This window comes from Phyllostomus hastatus, unplaced genomic scaffold (assembly GCF_019186645.2).
Source record: "Phyllostomus hastatus isolate PE091 unplaced genomic scaffold, TTU_PhHast_1.1 phas_scaffold_317, whole genome shotgun sequence".
Taxonomy (NCBI): Eukaryota; Metazoa; Chordata; class Mammalia; order Chiroptera; family Phyllostomidae; genus Phyllostomus; species Phyllostomus hastatus.
In genome coordinates this window covers 23,282,491-23,303,841 of record NW_025334023.1, presented here as the reverse complement: position 1 = coordinate 23,303,841, position 21,351 = coordinate 23,282,491, and the positions used below count along the sequence as shown (strand labels likewise).

The 21,351-nt window shown below is 32.9% G+C and overlaps 1 protein-coding gene across 1 annotated transcript in view; it reads left to right on the top strand.

Moving 5' to 3' along the window:
• Positions 1-9,664: 9,664 nt before the first annotated feature.
• CNTN5 (contactin 5) overlaps positions 9,665-21,351 on the top strand; it is an 893,122-nt gene continuing 881,435 nt past the window's right edge. The window contains exon 1 of the mRNA XM_045818134.1: positions 9,665-9,728. The gene's annotated coding sequence lies outside the window, so the exon portion shown is untranslated. The remainder of the gene's footprint in view (positions 9,729-21,351) is intronic.

Below are 21,351 nucleotides of genomic sequence, written 5' to 3'. Positions count from 1 at the left end.
TATAAATAAACAATTAGAAATTAAGTGGATTTTAATCAATGAGAACAAACATGATAAATGTACATGTTTTTCTCCTCTTTCAAAAGTATATATGAATGGCATTAAAACTGACAATTATTTGTGACCCATTTCAATGAAATAGGAGTAAGAATCTAACCTCAAAATTTAGCATTTTTAAAAAAAGATTTTATTTATTTATTTTTAGAGAAGGAAGGGAGGGAGATAGAGAGAGACAGAAACATCAATGTGCAGTTGCTGGGGGTCATGGCCTGCAACCCAGGCATGTACCCTGGCTGGGAATCGAACCTGCAACACTTTGGTTCACAGCCTGCCCTCAATCCACTGAGCTATGCCAGCCAGGGCTCAAAAATTTCGCATTTTAAAAATTATTTTATTATTGTTCAAATACAGTTGTCTGAATTTACCCCTCACCTCTCACCCCCACCCCAACTATCCCTCACTCCCTCCCTGGTTCTACCCCTCCTTGGTTTTGTCCATGTGTCCTTTATAGTTGATCCTCAAAACCCTTTCTCCCTTTTCCCCCATTACCCCTCCCACCTTCCCTCTAGTTACTGTCAGTTTGTTCTTAATTTCAGAGTCTCTGGTTATATTTTGCTTGTTTGTTTTATTAGTTAGGTTCCACTTATAAGTGAGATCATATGATATTTGTCTTTCACCACCTGGCTTATAATGCTCTCCAGTTCCATCCAGGCTTATAATGCTCTCCAGTTCCATCCATGCTGTCATAAAGGGTAGGAGCTCCTTCTTTCTTTCAGCTGCATAGTAGTCCATCGTGTAAATGCACCATAGTTTTCTGATCCATTCATTTACTGATGGGCACTTAGGTTGCTCCCAGCATTTTGTTTGGTACCTTCACTGGTAATCTCAGTAGAAAGACTGACAATATGGGACAGAAAAAAGTATTGGCTGAGTTTCTGATGTCTGAAGGAGGTCATTTCAAAAAAAGTTGAAATACTCTCACTGGGATGACAAAAATAGGAATGCACTACTTTGTCTTTACCCATATCAGACCTATCAGACCTTTACCTTTGTTAATCTTTATATTTCTGAAAATTCTATAGTTAACATATTTCTTTAATGTAAATTTACTTCATTTTTGGATTGAGTGTACATTATGTAAATAAGCATTAACTAAGTTGCCACCTAGTTAAATTTAGTCCTCTGCATATAGGGTCTGGCACAAATAATGGCCGTTTTTATTACAAAAGCTTCCACTACAAAATCATAAGCATGCAATTATATAATGTAACAATATCACACTGAATCACACCACAAGACATTTTAGATGAAATGTTCAAATTGTCCATCTCATGCAAGACATATGCATACCCTACCAACCACATTCAAGCAAGTCTTACCAGATTTTGCCAGACTCTGTATTTTGAAGTAGGTCAAAAATTGCTTTGAGAAAGTTCTTACTTTGGGTTAGATGATTTCATTCATGCATAAAGGACTTTAGAAGGTGATATTAATGGATATTATCTAGGATATTATATTAATACATCACTTAATGCATGACAATCTTCTAATAAGAGAAGTTGTGATAAGTTTCAGAATAGTAAGAACACAAAATAATTAAATCTTTCTGGAATTATCAGAAAAACTAGAATGCCTTATGACTAAACAGAAGTTTTATTATGAATAGTACTTTAAGAGGACAAGGGTTCATTTGAAGCATAGAACTTTGCTGGATACTGACTTAGAGTTAATGTTGTTCATAAAGTTTAAATATCAATTTATAGGTTAGCTATAAGTTTTCTATGGTAAATTTAATTAAATATTTTTCTAATTATTGACACTTCAGAAATGAAAAATTAAAATGTATTTTGCAAAGTGCAAATTTTTTTATTCCTAGCTTCATAAAAGTAAGGAAAGAGATAAAATATTAAAAAATACATATCAGAATATAGGAATGTAGAGGAGATAAGGAAAGTATCAAATGACTACATGGTTTTGTTAATATTAGGCTGATTGTAAGAACTTATTCTTTTTCCTTGTGCAAAGTGAAAATTCCATGTTGCATAAAAAAATCACAGCAGAACTACATAAGATAAATTTGTGTTGATCAAAACTGCATTAATCAGGATTATGAATAATTAAACAACTCTCCTTTTTTGGGAAGTCACTTAGGATTTCTGGGTGTAATTTGATATACTTTTTTTCTTTTTAAAAATTTATTTATTTTAATTATTTTATTGTTGTTCAATTACAGTTGTCTGCATTTCCCCCCCACCACTTCCCCCACCCCAACCAAACCCCTCTCCCTCCCCTAATCCCATCACCCCTTGGTTTGGTCCATGTGTCCTTTATAATAGTTCGTGAAAACCCTTCTCCCCATTCTCCCATTCCACCTCCCCTCTAGTTACTATCAGATAAAGAGTAAAAGATAGGTTGGAACATTTTAAAACCTGTCATGAGGTGGGACTTGAGATATAGCAACTAAGATATGTAAAACTGAGTTAAAAAAGAACTTTCTCATGTATTATTTCTTGAAACTTTTATTGCAATCCTTTGCATAGACAGATGATCTGACATTATTAGCCCCATTTTAAGGCACTGGTTCAGAATAGCTAAATGACTTGTTCAAGATCTAAGAGTAAGATCCCAGTGGTAGAAGCCTGAGGAAATTTGACTTTTGCTCCAGATGCAGTAGTTTCTTTTCCCCGACCTACTGCCTTAAAAACAGGAATGAGCTTATTAAGATCACCAAACTTAAAGGTTTTGCTTCTGAGATGCAAACTTGAGGAGGGTATTTGAAAGCCATAAGAACCACATCAACACTACCATTTTATTATAATTTATTCTTTTGCTACATTAATTGATAAAGTAGGAAAATAATAGTCATATTTATTAAATGTTCAGAATATATAAAGTATATTGGTAAGTTTTTATGTGTATTAACTTGTTTAACTTTCTCAATATTTTCATGAAGTAAAGAAATGACGTATCATGTCAGTGCCAGGAGGTCATGAAAATAATGGGAACATGAAATTCTGATTTCCAAATAATTCTTCCTAATAAAAGTTTGAACTGAAAGAAATATAACTCTTTAAGTTCTTAAATAGCTTTTGCTCTTTACTTAGGCAACCAAATCCCTGACAAAGTTTACAAACCTCAGGAAAAAGTCATGCCTGCCTTTTGACATTTTACACCCTGAGGGATAGATTAGAAATTTATAACTGTGATGTGATAAGAAGAGAAAGAAGAGAGGAGGAAGGAATAAATGGAAGGAAGAAGGAAAGGAAGAAGAAAAGGAAAGAGGGAAGGAGAGATAAAGGACAGAAAAAGAAAAGAAGGGGCTAGTCCCTTCTGCTCATAATTGTCTCAACAAAATATACAATAGCTTGGTTTGATGGGAGCACAATAATTAAGTTTCTTTTGAAGTGACCTTAAAATATATTATCTGCTTTCTTGCCTAGTTTTGTACTTGTGGTGTGAGCTTGAAAAAAATATATATTAGCTCTCTGTATTACTAAAAACAGAGGCTTTGTATGATATTTAGCATCTGGACTTGAAATCAGAAATGCAAACTAGGATTAGAGAAAATATGTGGTTGACTCATGAAATTACTACTATTATACCATTTTTGTCTGACAAAAAGAGCTCAATTTCCTATGGTTTCAACTAATATAAATAAGAGTAATAAACATCAATAATCTTTGGTAGTGAAGACTACAAGCAGCTGGGATATGTTTTCTCAACTTGATCATGAACTATACCTTTACCTTCCTTTGCCTTTTGGTAGTATTGGTAGTATCTGAACATGGAATGAAGTCATCAATCTAATTTTCCAAAGTTTTTGTTTTCCAATTTAGTTCTTTGAGGTAAGTTATGTTACATGCATGGGTAATATGATCTGATTTTGATGCTAGTATATTCACAAATCTAGAGCAGGATAAATCTGAGGAAAATCTATGACAATAAATTTTAGGAAAATACTTGTATGATTTCTTTGAATGGAAGGTTTCATTGGAACAGTAAACTTCATTAGAAGTAAAAAAGAATAGAGATGACCCCACATGTGTAAATTTTATATAGGACACCAAGCAAGATGTACTCACATAAATTGCAAACATATTTAAAAATATAAATCACTTATAAGCTTTTAAGAAGAAATATATATTGTGAATACTTAAATCAAATGAATAATAAACATAATTTAATACTGCAAGTGCTAGGTATAGTATAGAATCATTATAAAAACTTAACAATCTAAAACATAAGTATTAATTTGTGTGTTAAATGTTTTATTTTAGGTTTATTGAAATATAATTAACATAAAAGTATAAGATATTTAAAGCATATATCATGATTATTTGATATACATGTATATATTGGGAAAGGATCCCCCATATGTTGGTGTATGGTGTAATTAACACATACACCAACTTCCATATTTATCTCTCCCTCTCTTTCTTTTCTTTTTCTGTTTTCTTCCTGTTTTTTTGTGAGAATATTTAAGTTTTATTCTCTTAGGAAATTTCAATTATACAACACAGTGTTATCAACTATAGTCACCAGGTTTTGACTTTTTTTACCTTATAAGCTCAAAGTATGTACCCTTTCACTAACCTCTCCCTATTTTCTCCATCCTCAAGCCTCTGACAATCACTTTTTGACTTTGTCTATGAGTCTGACTCTTTGTTTTAGATCTTAGATATAAATAATGCCATGTATTATTTGTCTTTCTTTGGCTTATTTCACTTAGCATAATACTGTCAAGGGTTCATCTATGTTGTCAATAATGGCAGGGTTTCCTTTTCTCTAATAGCTGAACACTATTTTCATTGTGTATGTGTGTGTGTGTGTATATACACACACATAAATACATATATGCATATACACATATACATGTGTGTATACATGTACATATGTATATGCATATATATATATCATGTCTCCTCTATCTAATCACACATTGGTAGAAACTTAGCTTGTTTCTACAACCAGGCTATTGTGAATAATGTTGCAGTGAACATGGAAGTGCAGATATATCTTTAATATTGTTTTCATTTTCTTTTAATATATACCCAATCTGACCCAATATATAATTGTCCTAGTTTTAATATTTTGAGGAATCTCCACATTGTTTTCCACGTAGCTATAACAATTTACTTGCCCACCATGCATGCACAAGGATTCCATTCTCCACATCCTTGCCAACACTATCTCTTGTGTTCAGGATAGCTATTCTGACAGGTATAAGGTGATAATTTATTACGGTATTGATTTTCATTTTCCTGATGATTAGTGATGTTCAACACCTTCTCGTGTACCTGTTGGGAATTTGTATGTCTACTTTGGAAAACTGTCTATTCAGTTCTCGGAAAATCTTTTTTTTTTTAATAAGGGATATTTTGGAAATTCGAGGAAAGTTGGTCCTTTTTTTGAGATTTTATTTATTTATTTTTAGAGAGGGAAAGGAGGGAGAAAGAGAGAGAGAGAGAGAGAGAGAGAGAGAGAGACATCAATGTGTGGTTGCTGCGGGCCGTGGCCTGCAACCCATGCATGTGTCCTGACTGAGAACTGAACCTGCGATGCTTTGGTTTGCAGCTCGTGCTCAATCCACTGAGCTATGCCAGCCAGGGCTGGAAAATCTTTAATTAAATTGTTTAATATTTTCTTGGTTTGGGGGAGTTTTTCTTAATGTTTTTGTCATTGTTTTGTTGTTTTGCTGTTGAGTTGTATGTTTCTTGTATATTTTGGATATTAACCCTTCATTAGATATATGGTTTGCAAATATTTTCCCCATCTGGTAGGTTGCCTTTTCATTTTCTTTATGAGCTTCTTGCTATGCAGAAGATTTTTACTTTGATATAGTTCCATTTTCTTAGATATTGTTAACTTTGCTTTTAGTATCAAATCCAAAAAATTATTGCCAATGTTAAAGAGCTTACCACCTATGTTTTCTTCTAGGCATTTTGAAGTTTCATATTATACATTCAAGTCTTTAATCCATTTTGAGTTTATTTTTGTGTATAGTGTTAGATAATGGTCAGATTTTATTGTTCTGCATGTAGCTCTCCATTTCTTCCAATGCCATTTGTTGAAGATACTCTCCTTTCCCAATTATATATTTTTGTCTCCTTTTTCATTAATTAGTTGACATGTATGCATAGATTTATTTGGGGGTACTCTATTTTTTTCAATGTGTCTGTATGTCTGTGTTTATGGCAATAGCATACTTTTTTGACTACTGCAGTTTTGTAATATAGTTTTAAATCAGGTATTGTGATGCCTCCATTTTTATTCTTCTTTCTCAAGATTGTTTTGGCTCTTCAGAGATTTTGTGGTTCCATATGAATTTTAGGATTATTCATTCTATTCCTGTAAAAAAAAATGCCATTGAAATTTTGATAAGGATTTCATTGAATCTGTAGGCTGATATTAATTGCATTGATATTTTAAAAATATTAATTCTTTCAATTCATGAGTACAAAATATCTTTTCACTTATTTGTATTTTTTCAAATTTCATTCATCAGTATATTATAGTTTCCAGTGTATAGATCATTTACCTCCTTAGTTAAATTTATACTTCGGTGCTTTATTTCTTTAATCCAATTATAAATGGGATTGTTTTCTTAAGTTCTCTTTCTAATAATTTATTAGTAGTATATAGAAACACAACTGATTTTTGCCTATTGATTTTGTATCCTACAACATTACTGAATTTTGTATTAGTTCTAACAGCTTTTTGGGTGGAGTCTTTAGGGTTTTTTACATATAAAATCATGTCATCTGAAAATTAAAAAAACCAGTTTCTTTCTTTCCAATTTGTATGCCTTTTTTTAAATTGCTTAATTCCTATGGCTAAGACTTCTATACTATGCTGAATATACTCGGCAATAGAAGGCATCATTGTCTTATTCCTTATTTTAGAGGAAGAACTCTGGGCTTTTTATTGTTTAAAAGATGTCAGCTGTAGTTTTGTCATATATAGTCTTCACTATTTTGAGGTTCATTCCCTCTATGTTGAGAATACAAGAAGGGATCCAAAAAACCCCAGAATTTATTTATAAAAATTGTGTATTTATCCCTACATGTTTATTTTTTCAAGTATATTTTATTGATTATAGTATTATAATTGTCTTATTCTTCTTCTCCCTTTTATCCCCCTGTGCTCTGCACCTCTCCTCCCTCCAGGATCCCTACCTTAGCCCATGTCCATAGGTTGTACATATAAGTTCTTTTGCTTCTCCATTTCTTACACTATTCTTAACCTCCTCTTATCTATTTTGTGCCTACCAATTATGCTTCTTATTCCTTATATCTTTTTCCCCGCCTATTTTCCCCTACCACTCACCCTCCCGCTGATAACCCTCCCTGTGATCTCCATTTCTGTGATTCTGTTTCTGTTCTAGTTGTTTGCTTAGTTTATTTCTTTTTTTCTCTTTTCAGATTTGGTTGCTAATAGTTGTGAGTTTGTTGTCACTCTATTGTTCATGGTTCTCATCTTATTTTTCTTAGATAAGTTCCTTTAACATTTTATACGATAAGGGCTTGGTGATGGTGAACTCTTTTAACTTGACCTTATCTGGGAAGCACTTTATCTGCCCTTCCATTCTAGACAATAGCTTTGCTAGATAGAGTAATCTTGGATGTAGGTCCTTTCCTTTCTTGACTTTCAATACTTCTTTCCAGCCCCTTATTGTCTGTAAGGTATCCTTTGAGAAATCAGCTGATAGTCTTATGGGAACTCCTTTGGAAGAAGCTCTCTTTTCTTTTGCTGCTTCTAAGATTCTCCCCTTATCTTTAATCTTGGGTAACTTAACTATGTGTCTTGGTGTGTTTCTCCTTGGGTCCAACTTCTTTGGGACTCTCTGAGCCTCCTGGGCTTGCATGTTTATTTCCTTTGCTAGATTGGGGACGTTTTCCTTCATTATCTATTCAAATAAGCTTTCAATTTCTTACTCTTCCTCTTCTCCTTCTGGCACCCCCTTCATTCAGATGTTGGAATGATTGAAGTTGTTCCAGAGGTTCCTCAGCTTCTCTTCATTTTTTTAAATGATTTTTCTTCATTCTGTCCTGGTGAAATGCTTATTTCTTCCTTTTGTTCCAAATTGTTGATTTGAGTACCAATTTCCTTCCCTTCACTATTGGTTCCCTGTATATTTTCCCTTATTTCACATTGTATAAGCTTCATTTCTTCTTTTATTTTGCAACCATACTCAACCATTTCTGTGAGCATCCTGATTACCAGCATTTTGAACTGTGCATGTGACAGGTTGGCTATCTCCTCATCCGTTAGTTCTTTTTCTGGAGTTTGATCTGTTCTTTCATCTGGGCCATATTTCTTTGTCTCAGCACAACTGTTACATTGTAAGGGGCAAGGCTTAGGTATTCATCAAGGCAGGGTAACCCTTAGGTATTCGTCAAGGCAGGGCAACCCACTTCACCGTGTTGTGGCACTGTACATGGAGGAGTAGTCAGAGAAGGAACAATGCTGCTTGTTTATATTTTTATTCATGATTTATTCATGTTTCTAGGGCTATATCTATTTCTTTTAGGTTTTCATTTTTTTTCTTACATAATCATTCATAGTAATCACTTATGAACCTTAGTTTTTATGTGATATCAGTTGTTATATCTCATCTTTCATTCCTAATTTTAATTATTTGAGTCTTGTCTTATTTTCACTTGGTAAGGATCACTAAAGATTTGTGGGTTTTGTTTATCTTTTCAAACAACCAGGTCTTAGTTTCATCATTCTATTTTCTCTTTAGTCTGTATTTATTTCCACTCTCATCTTTATTTTTTCCTTTTTTTGCTATTAATTGTGATATTCATTTTTTCTAGTTTCTTAAGATATAAAGTGAGTTTGTTTATTGGAAATCTTTCTTTTTTATTAATGCAGGGATATTTTTCCTCCATGTTCTTTCCTCTGAGATCTATTTTTGCTGCATCCCACAAATTTTGGTATACTACATTTCTATTTTAATTTGTTTAAGATACTTTCTTTGATTTCCCCTTTGATTGCTTTTTTGCCCCTTGGTTATTCAGTAACATGTTGTTCAATTTTCACCTATTTATAAATTTCCTATTTTTCTTCTTTTAATTGATTTCTAGTTTTACACTATTGTGGTAAAAAATATAGTTCATGTGACTTCAACTTTTAAAAAATTAATTAAGTATTTTTGCATAACATATTTATATCCTGATCCGTGAGACTAATGTGTATTCTGCTGCTGTTGGATGGAATGTCCTGTAAATATCCATTAAGTTCATTTGATCTAATGTCTAGTTAGTGTTCTAGTGTACCTTGAGTTTCTGTTTGGTTGATGTGTTAATTGTTTTATGTAATTCATGAAAATTTGGTTAGGGTAATATTTTTCTGTATTTATCATTAAATATAAATTACAACAGAAAAAATTAATCTTAAAAAGCAACAGCCAAATGAATATATTTAATTAGAATTGTTGTGTCTGCTGATATAGGTAAACAGCATAGTAATTTTTGTTTAAATAGTAATTTGATATCAAATAATAAGAAAAGTAAGTTGTTTAAATATGAAAAATAAAAAAGAAGGATCATTTGTAATCACAATAATATATATATTTTTCCTTACAGATAACCTGAAAGGATTGCTACTTATTGTCCTTCAGAATCTACTAAGCAACATTTTTGCATTACTATTATCAAAGGATATCTGTACAGAAACCAGTTCCTTTTTGAAGTTCATAATTTGGACCCTGTTTCAGGAAGCAGGTACAGTTCATCTTTATTAATCTGCCTTTAAAATTGAAGAGAATGTTGAAGAAAAAAAGCAACCACAATACTATGTGTATCTTTTATGGAAATCCCTAATAAAACCTCAATATATTAAAGTTTAAATTTTATATACTCAAAATAAGTGAATGTTTCACCTTCAAATTGAAAAAAAAAAACTTGATTAAGTCACTAAACACAAACACTAGAAATATTCTGGAAATAATATTAATGTGAAAAATAGCAAAATATTTTGTCTTTATTAAAGTTTTAGTTATGAGAATGGAAAGTACATATAGGTATGTTAATTTGCTGAAAACAATAAGGGGAACAGTACACACTATTCTGTTGTAATCTCCTATTTCATACTATCTTCCTCAATCAATATATAACATGCTAGTGAATGTGTTTTATGATTTTTGATAGCATGAAATCCAAGACAATGCCTGTGTTTGGTAAGCAGGAAGTCATGGTCAATGAAAAATTGAGTTAGTCTCACCTTATTAGGGAATCTTCCAAATGAAAATGACTTCCATGCTCTTTGCTCAGCAGCTTCACATTCTTAGAAGCTTATACAATAATGAAAATCATTAAATAGTAATTGCATTTATATTGATTAAAAGTGACCATTGCATAACCATAAGAATCTATTAACATATTTTAGAATATATCGTTAGACATATTCAATATTCATGACTAAGTAGGCATTAATGGATTATCTTAATTCCATGGTGTGTACTTACATAATATTTCTGTTGTATTTTAAATAATCAACCAAGGATGTCAATTAACTTTGGACGTATAATTATATTTTTTCTGTTACTTATAAAATATTGACACTATCACACCCAAATACAAAGCTGCTATATATCTGACCTTTAATTTTTCAGGATAACTCAAGTTAATTGATTCAAAATATTGGGAAGTAGTTTCCTCAGCCTGTTCTATGCTTTCAGTTTTATGTGGCTTCAAAATTAGAGGTAAAAAATAAATGTGACTAAATCTGAATTTGAGAGCAGTTTTGTAGGAGAGTGTAAGAGTCTCGAGTTTGACCAGTGTGATTTTACTTTGTATTACTCATGCCCAGATCCTGGAAGGCCACCACAGTAAATTTTACATTGTAAGTATCTTTCATTCATTGCATTAAATCATATCAGTTTGTCGCTTTTATTGAAAGCCCTAACTGAACCAGGTGTTTAAAATTAATTTTGTACAGAAAATCAACCATACATTTTACATTTTCCCAGAGACTAGAAAACAAGTGGAGAGGGAAGATAAGAATGTGGGTAGAAAGTCTCTGATCCTGAATCCTCAAACCATGGAAAAGAGTGAGTTCCCCATAAATTAGTCTTTAGCTATATTCTAATATTACACAGATTTTTACCCAAATTTTATGAGCATAGTTATGTTTGTTATAAGAATGATCTCAGAATAAGTTATATATACAAAATAAAATTAAAATAAGAATTATGTTCTGTCTAAAAATTATGTACGCACATCTAGGAAGATATTTATCTCTATATACATTTTTTCTGTCTATAAACATTTATTCATAACTTTTAATCACTGGAGCATCTCAAATAAATCAGACTCTATGTTAACTTGCCTACTTCTTCAATATCTGAATACCAAAGGTACATTATATATAAACACCTTAATTGAATTTTGTAATGTAGAAAACATTTATTTATGGTTCTTGTGACATTTTCAAAGAAAGACAACTGAATATAGCATTCCAGCTGTAGGTAAGAGAATTTTGGATCTAATGCTTACTTCCAGATGGATGATGGATATGCAATTTAAATTTATGGTTAGACGTATCAGCAGACGGAAATAGAATGGAGTGAATGTCTTTGCCACCTGTGAACTGGTGCATTCTATCAATTACCAGCCGAATTATATTAAATTCAAGTAGTTCAACAGGACTCTAATTAACTTTTGAGAAGAGACTTTTTTCAACCTATTAATAAATCTAGGCTTCAAGTTGAGGATGTAGAGCTTATTTAACAGTGCAGGGAACCTATGGAAGCAGTTTTGGCAGAGCATCGTTAAGTCTTGTCATGTCACTCTTGTTATTTCTCTGCCCAACTAATTGAAAAGCATATTGGTAAAGTAGGAAGCAACTGAAACAAGGGAGACAGACTGAGCACTCCAAAAGAAACGTAAATGAATTAGAATTGATGAATCTGATTAGAGTTGGTCGATTCACAGTGTCACATTAAATGAAACCCCGTTTCATTCATGTACTTGCACCTAATCTGTTACACAACTAATAAAAACATTCAGGGATAGTGTCAAAAAACATTCATGATTATGTCAAGATGAAACTGACACTGGCAGTTTCATCTTGACACAATCAACTAAATTCATGCTATAATAAAAGGCAACATGTATTAAAAGGGGTCTGTAGTTCAGCCTTTGAGACCGAAATGTTTCACTCAATAACTTACACCACTCTATCCAGTAGGTGTGGGCTTAGTTCCAAGAGAAAAATCTTTGTTCCATTAGAGAAGAGCCTACCTAAGTGGCTGTAGGTTTACAGATGTTCAGAATTGGCAGCATTTTCATCATTCATGAAAACAACCAAACAAAAAAAAACAAAACACATTCTAGTTCTCAGTATCAATGTATGCAACTACAGAGTACTACAGCTGAAAATGTAGAGTGGATGTTTTCCCAATTTCAACAATGGAAAATGTAATTTTGATCCTTAATGGTTTGAAAATTGAACAGATATTGGAAAGAAAGAAAATAATCTTTTTCACATATGTAAGTTTTTACATCATGTGAGTTAACAGCACTTCTATTTGGCATATTATGTATATAATAGTATCCTGAATTGACAAAATAATGGGGAGGTTCCATTGGGATAGTTTTGGCTGAATATCAGAAAGAATTTTGTAACAATTAGAGTGTTCACAATAGTCCTTCAGGGATAGTGTGTCCAAATAAGCAGGAATGTACAATTTCTAATTGTTAGAAAGGGAAATGGAACAGTTCCTCCCAAAATTATTATTCAATAATAAATTCTTAATTCATTATAAGATGTCTATTACAAACATCTGTATTTTGCCATGTGTAAAAATAGTATAGTTATTTAATTTTAAATATATTTGTAGTTTTGGGGAAGATAATATTTTAAAATATTTTATATGAAAATTTGTTACATAAAATGTATCAAAATACCTGTTAATCAAAATAAAATGCCTTAAGTAATTTATAAGTTGGTATGAAATAATGCATAATTAGAAGTTGTATGAATTTCTTAGTTAGCATTTACCTCTATCTTCCAGTTATAGAGGTGAGAGGGGGTTGATTGTGTTGGTTAACAAGAGATATCTTTAATATAAGCTTATTTATAAAAGATATGTTGGTGAATTAATATTTCTCAAGTTTGTTGCTAAGGATTTTTGAGGAAACTAGGCTTTCCCAGAGCAAGTAGAAGAAAAAAGTGATAAATTTCAGTGTGATATGACAGAGTGCTTATATATTAGAGTGCATAGACCTTTAGTAGAATAATGTAAGACATTTACCATTCACAGATTGTAAACATTCAAACAATTCAAGTAATTTGAATGTATGCAGAGTACCTCATATATAAACCTAGTAAATAAATCTTATTGCAGATGTCTGATGGGTCACTGGCCAGCAGTGATCACGGAACGCTGCGGATGGCTCGTCGAAAACACACGAGAAAAAAACATGCACAGAGACAGACTAGTTTCTGTGGAGAAGTAGGGACGGAATAGCCACCCCCTCTAGTGGGGAGCACACCGATTTACCATCCAAACCTGCTTTTATTGGGCTCATTTTGCATAATAATTCTGGTAAAGTACAGTACTCATTAGGGGGAAGTAAGGAACAATAGATAACAAGGAACTCTGCCGGTCTATTTTGAGTCAGGGTCAAAGAGCTGTAAGACTTTGAGGAACAAATTAACTTCCTCCTTGGACCCTTCTCATTCAACTGAGAGCATTCTAAACAAAGAAGGTTTCACAGGATTTTACATATTCTTTCTTAGACCTGATCACCTGGGGAACCTGCCCTTTTCAGCACAGAGCTGCACCACCCTGTCATTGTTTCAGGCTGAGGTGGAGCACGGGAACTAAGGCAACCAAGAGATAAGGAGATTTTCTCCCAGAGGATGAGAACTCAGGCTATGTCAAAGCCGAGGAGTGAGGATCCATCACCCCCTTTTGCTGCAGCCCCCCAAGTCCTTCTTTTGGGGGGCCTCCCACGTGATCGTGCCTGTCTGAGGTCGTTCCCCCCTTGGGGAATCTTACCCATCTTTGGCTAACCGACCAAGCTTTGGGGTTCAGTTATGATGAAGCAGCAGAAGCAGCGCTCCTACCAGGGAGATAAGCTTTTGTCTCCTTGCTGGCTGGTTCCAAGGGCGTTCCCTTAGCCTTAGTCTAGGCAGGGGTTTCAGCTTCTGACACCAGTCAGAGCGGTTCCCAACAGATTTCTATTGTGGGAAGAATTTATGGAAACAGAAAATATTGGCATTTAAGCCATGTCATTTTTACCTACATCTTTAAATGCCAAAGAAGATTAAGCATGGAAAACAAAAGCCAAAATGATTTTTCTGGAGAATTTTTTAATATAAGGTTTCTGTCCAATCATACTTACATCCCAGCAATGGAAACCTTAGTCTGAATGCTCAGCCCCCTGAATACCTCAAAGCTATCCTGACAAAATATTTGAGGGGCTCTACTCTACCAGTAGATGTTGGGAATTCATTTAGTATCTCTGTACTAAGACAAATGATTAATATACAGACATTTCCCTAAACATTTTCATATTTACTGAGAAAACTGAGGTGATTTTGACAAATGGAAAAAATATAGGCTTTGGAATAAGGCAGATCCAGGATTGAATCTCTGCTGTAAATTTGATAGCAGAGAATTAGAAACATGGGCTTAATTGTAAGGAACCTCAGGTTTTATTCAGCTTTAAATAGTGAATAATGTTTCATTTCCCAAGGGTAGGAGAAGTTGAAATTAATCATGTCTATCTATGAATCTATATTCATACACATATTTGGAGTTTGGGAGTTTGGTTTCTGGAAGACGCTTAACGTAATTGTTATTGTGATAGAATGAATATCATATATTTTGCCACTGAGTAGAACAAACTTTATTGAGTGTGTCATAAAATTTTTTAAAAGGGGAAGGAAAGAGGGAGGTAAAGGACATAGGAAAGAAAGAAAAAGAAAATGAATAAAGGAAAGAAGGGGGGAAGAAAGAAGGAAGAGAAAAAAACTAAAGAAATAAAGACATGGAGGGAAGGAAGAAAAGGAGGGGCAGAAAGGAAAAAATAGAGATGGCCCTTTTTCTTGTCATATGGTATTTGCTTGCATTCTAGGGCTGCTGTGGGATCTAAGATTAACATAGAAAACTGATCTATCTGTCATGAAACATTAGAAAATGGAATATGAAAAAACCTCCCAATCATGTCAAAAAATATTAGAAAATGGAATACAAAAAAATCCCTCCCAATCATAATCTACAACATTGATTATGTAACACTCTGATGGAGTTTGTGTTAGCACATAGCACTATTTCTCCATCTTGAACTCTCTGGTATACTTGAGAGCCTGGGGACCTAGTAACTACAGTTCTCAGACCTGTCCCTAAGATTTAGCATTAGGTGCCAGTCAGTAAGTATCTTGGGGAAAAAAAGAACAATAAATGTGAAAAAGGTATCATGGGATATTGATGGTAAAGACACAGAAGTCTTATCATTGTCCTTCCAGCTACAGTAGCCCCAGATGGTTTTCTTAGCATCACCTATCTCAGTACTGGAAGCTGTCATCATTTCTGGCAGCCATTTAGTTTTTGAAGTTTCTAACTCTTTGAAAATTTAGCAGTTGTCTTTTCTAATATTTACTCCAATGAGACTTCTAACAGTTTATAAGCACCTAATATTTGAATTAATTTCTGTTTCCAGTATGCATGAGTTTTTTTTTTAATTTTCTTGACCTAACCTTGACAGGTGAAAAATAGGTCTAAACAAGCAACCCAAAAATATCACACTCACACAGCCCAAATACACACAAAAGCCTAACAAAATGAATAAAAGCATAGAGATATATTATGCTCTTTGATGAGTAAACTCAACTGCAAAAAAGGCTCAGTTTTATTTTTGTGTAATTTCATAAATAATTAAGATAGTATGTTAACTGGCCAGAGTGGACTACTGCAATAGACATCTGGAATAAAATAGCACAGAAAATGTCCTGTGTCTCTGTGAAAATTTGGTAAACAAGTGTGACGAGACTGCAGATCAGTAGAGAAAAAATGCACTATTCCCTACATGATTCTAGTAAAATACTATATCCATAATAGAAATATTTAAATAAAATCAGATCTCTCAGCATGCCAAGCTTAACAAACAAGCAAACTCCAGTTAGATTTAAAACCTAAATTTAAAAGGCAGAATTTTAAAAATCAGAAAGAAAATATTAGTAATAATTTTATTACCTCAACAAAAAGAAAAATATTTTTAAATATGAAAAATCTGTCAATGAACAAAATGACAGATGTAAATACTATTTAAAAAATAAGATTATGGTAATACATCTTGGTACACAAACTTTTAAGCTCTCCTTTCCTTGTAAAAAAAACACAGAGTCTGATCAGTTAGCAATCAGTACTTTTACAGATGTGCTATAGTATTACTTCCCAAGTTTGCATTTTACCAGTGTGGTAGATTGCAGTATTGTCTTTAATTCTTCACCCCCCCCTCCCTGTGTCTGTGTTATTTGCCATGTGACTTCTCAGTTCTTCTAAATAATGAATAAAATATAATAATATTTGCTCTTTGACTTTGGGCTTAGCCACATGACTTGCTTTTGCTCAATAGAATGAGGCAAATGTAATGGTACATCAGCCCTGCAGCTAGGCCTTAAGGTACATTTGTTATTTCTGCAAACCCTGTGGCTCTTTTCACATTCACCAAGAAAATAAGAAGGAAAAGCCATATGTGGAGTTAATCCACCCCAGAGTGAACCATTCCAGCTAACCCCAGTCTTAACCTCCTGACTTTCAGCCACCCTGTATGTGATAATAAATGGTCACTATTTTAAAATGTTGAATTTTGGGATGGTTTGTTATGAAGCTATGGCTAACTGATATCACAATAATCCACAAAGAAATTTATGTTCACTTATTTTTTTTTACTTTATTTTTATTGTTGACACTATTACAGGTATCCCTATTTCTCCCCTTTGCCCACTTCCACCCAGCCCTAGGCCCCACCTTCCCTCTGATCATCATCACACTGTTGTTAGGGTTTATGGGTTAAGCATATGTATATATTTGGCTAATCCACAAAGAAATATATGTTTCACTTATTTTTGATAGTCATTATCCCTAAATATGCATTTCATGGCACTTCTCAAACTCCTCTCTTATTATTAACCCTATTTGGCATGCATTACTCCTCCAGTTTTCCCCCTCTCCATGTTCAAGATCAAGGTAAAATACTCTTTATACAATGTCTCAGAGTCTTTTTGTATGAAATGAACGAAATATGCTACATACTGACTGATTTCATCAATATGCATTAACCTTTTATTTCCTGTGCAATACCTTTTAAAGTCAGGTACTTTTATACTAATCTATACCTTCCATACAGCTTTCCTCATAGTGTATTTTTAATATCTGAACCAAGAAGTGTAAATAATGATTTATATAGATGATATTCATTGTTATAAAGACAGGTTTTTTTATTATTTAAAGATATTAATGTTTTTCACAAATTAGTCCTCCAGATTTAAGTTTTCCCCTACTTTTGTATGGGGACTGTGATGATGGTAGAATCGAGCATCATTCTTCTAAGATGGAAGTAATCTTTAAATGATGCCCTGCCATCTTCAGGGCTAATATATCAAAATTGGAAAGTAGAAAATCCTTATGGCTAATATATGGTGAATCAGCAAACTAGACTACTGCAGTAAAGATTACACTGTAAATGGTTTGCTAGTGACACTATCATGCCTTAGTAAACTTTCAAAAATAATAATGTTATTTAGTGAATGATATAATTCACTTAACCTGATTTCTTTTCTTTTTTCCTTTGAAAATATTTATATTTTATTGGCTTTTAACTTAGAAATCAGTATTTTTATATGCCTTTTAGTAATTAGTTTATATATGGAAGGCATGATAAATTGTCCTCAAATTTCTCTGGAAGCATTTAGATTACACACAGTGGCACCAGATCTTGTGCGTGCTTAGTCAATTTTATTCTATTACCATGGGTGCAAACTTTATTTTTTTAATTATGCTTTTAATTTAACACCATATTAAGCAAGTATATTTATATATTTACTTCAAACCATTTTTCTTACCTAAATTGCTTCTGACATGTTGAAAGTGGAAAGAAAAAGTACTTTTAGTAAAAAGTTTTTCCTCACACGTGACTTAGGTGAGTTGGGGGTGGGTGGTGCTATGCTTGCACATATGAGGGAATAGATAGATTTCCAGAAGATAAAGAAGCCTAAGATCTGCCAGTGCTTATGATACTTATATATGTCCATTCTCTTTTTCTGCTTTATGGGGGTAGTGTAAATCAGCTTGACCACCGTCTCATAGATTTAACTACAGACAGTATCTATATTATGGTAAATACTTCACACTACCTATGTGTTTCTCAAATAGATAAATTCTTAAAATAATTGAACATTTCATCAGCATATCCTGAATATAACTTTTATCATTAAAAATATTATATACTAAGCTAGCATGTGGAATGGAAAGTATTAAAGAGTTTCTGAGGTTTATTTGGAATAAAGAAGAAGGTGAAAAATGTTTGTGATTATATGTCACTATAGCAAATCATATTGTTTTAAGATTTCAGTGATGCATAGCAGTGGAAATACCAGAGATGAGTACAATAGGCTTTTCCATAGACTGAGTTTTCCAGGTCATTTAATCCTCTCTAGTGTCTTCAGAACACTCCAACAGAGTTAATGATAACAGATTGTCATATCATTGTCCTCATGATGACCTGTTTGGGTTAAAGATAAAAAAAATGTTATGCTCCTACAGTTATGGGTAAAAATATAATGATCATCAACTCATCAACTTTCTCTCTCCCTCTCCCTCCCTCCCTTCCTCCCTCCCTCCCTCACATGTACATGCACTCATGTGAATTGTTGTATTGTGTTGTTTTGTTAGTATAAACTACCAAAAATAAAATCAAGAGAATCAAGAGCTGAGAAATAAAAAACAAAAAGGCCAATATATGTAAGGCTTGAGTGATAAAAGGTATGTCCTATCCCCTTAGAACTTTTCAGACTTTTACTCACAACCACATAAGCAATTCTCACAGATATGGTATTCTGGCTTCACAATTCATGACAGATGAAAAAAAGAATGTTGGAAGAGAGCCCCATTTTGCAACAACTTCCCTCTGAGGTTTTACATAAAACATGTGTCAGGATTCTTGCACCAAAGAGATAGGAAACTGGGTTAAATATGTCCCTCATTGGTCTCATTGGTTGTGGGTTAACTTTTGGAGAATTAAATCCTACAGCCATTTTGGACTGCCCTGTGTTGGCTGAAAAAGCCTCCATGGTGCGAGAGAAAATCTAGAGACAGAGAAGGATAGATGCAGTGTGGACCCTGAAGGAGAGAAAATGTAAAAGAATATAGGAACTGCCCTCTGCCTATAGTGGGACTGAGGGATTAGGGATGGAAACATTAACATGTCCTATTGAGGTGTAATTACAAAATGGGCAGATCTCTGAAAACACACTGAATCTTATAACAAAGTTCTTCAGTGAATGTGGGAGTCTTCTTCATCCTAATCTTAGTCTTGGGATAAAAATAACTTTTGCTTTTAGACTGATTCTACAATTCAATTTATTGGAGAGCTATGTCTGCTCACACTAATAAAGTCAACAAATATGAAGTAGCTTGTTAGATCTAGTACACAAAACACTAAGTTCAGTCAAAAACACCAATCAAATTAACTATTAGAAAAGAGTCAAAATAAATTGTTTAACACAGCTGTTAGCCTTTTTGTAATCTTCTATCTTAATATCTTATCTCATATTTTCAATGGGGAACATGAGTATAATTAGAGCACTCAGGGTTGCTTGGATGACCTGGCCTCATCCAGGTGCTCCAGGCAGGGTAAATACTGTAGTGGGATTCTTTACCTGATACTTGTTTTATCACTTGTCTTATATTTCCATTGCTGTTGCTTGGATTGTGAAAGAAAGAATACTTTCCCTAATTATTTCACAATTTTATTTATGTTTGAACTAAAAAATTAAGAATAAGAACTAAACATTCAGATAGATAATAGGTATAGAAAAAAGGAACAATATGACAATGATGTGGTAAGAAGGAGACTGTCTTAGGGATACAATTTCTGTAAGAATTACAAAGTCTTAAATTGTAACTAAATATTCAAGTTACTATGTTTTGTATGTTTTCTTTTTATACTTTAAAATTTAAGTGGACTTAGTTCCTTTAACTTAGTCCTTAAGAAGAATCATTTTAAAATCTTATGGGGATACTTATAGAGCATTTGTTCATACATTTTAGAGTTAGAGTGAAAATCATAGTGTAAGTTGTTGGTAATTTGTCTCTGTAACTTGTTATGAGAAGGGGCAGTGCATTCAGCCTTTCCCAATATTTAGCTGTATGAGATATGAGGATAAGCATACTCTATGAAAAGACTTTTGAAATGCACTTTATACACAACTTAAATTAGTGTATAAACATTACAGTACAAGGCCACGCTTTTTAAAAAAAATATCTATTTTTTTTCCTGCTTGAGGCTTTTCAAAGGATAAAGATGATGATGTTTGAGAAATGTTTTTAAGAATAGCTAATGTGTAATGTAAAGGATTATTTCTGTGTTCTATAAAAAGTTAACAAATAAAAGAATAAAACTACACTAAATTTGTTTTTCTTAATGTTTAAATGCCAATATCATAAAAATTGACATAATTATTTAGCCATAGTATTCACATTTCAGAGTTTTATATGTTGTGTTATATGCTTTCATTTAAATTAAGTCCATGAACTTATTTGTCTGCAAAAATTAAATTTATATAATGTAGGAAATTGTTCTGTTTTTTTTCAAAAGTAGCATTCTCAACTTGCATTAATATAAGTATTAATTTTATACTGTTATTAAAAAGTCTTAAAAATGTATAACATATATATACTATTTAAAAAAACAACTTTGAAGATATACAACAAAATATATCATATAAGTTATCTTTAGTAATTTGAAAATGTTAGACCCAAATATTCTACAATTTATCTTTGCATTGAGCCTGAACACTCATCTGTATACTTGAATGTCATTATTTTTTTGATTTTACAAAATTGCTTCTACTGAATTGCCTTTTAGTATTTCCTATTCATTTGTATTGAGAGGCATAATAAGAATCAGTTATACTCAAATTTCAGGAATGAGCTGGGCATGTCATTGACCACATTTGCAGTGTTCTGTGAAGGGGTCAGGCTTGAGTAGAGGGTGGGAAATATCTCTTCTTATTACTAAGAAAAACTGTTAACCTCCTGAAATAACGTCATTTTTCTCAGTTGTATTTTGTTACTATTGTTATTGTTGTACTGTACTAGGTGAGAATGTACTG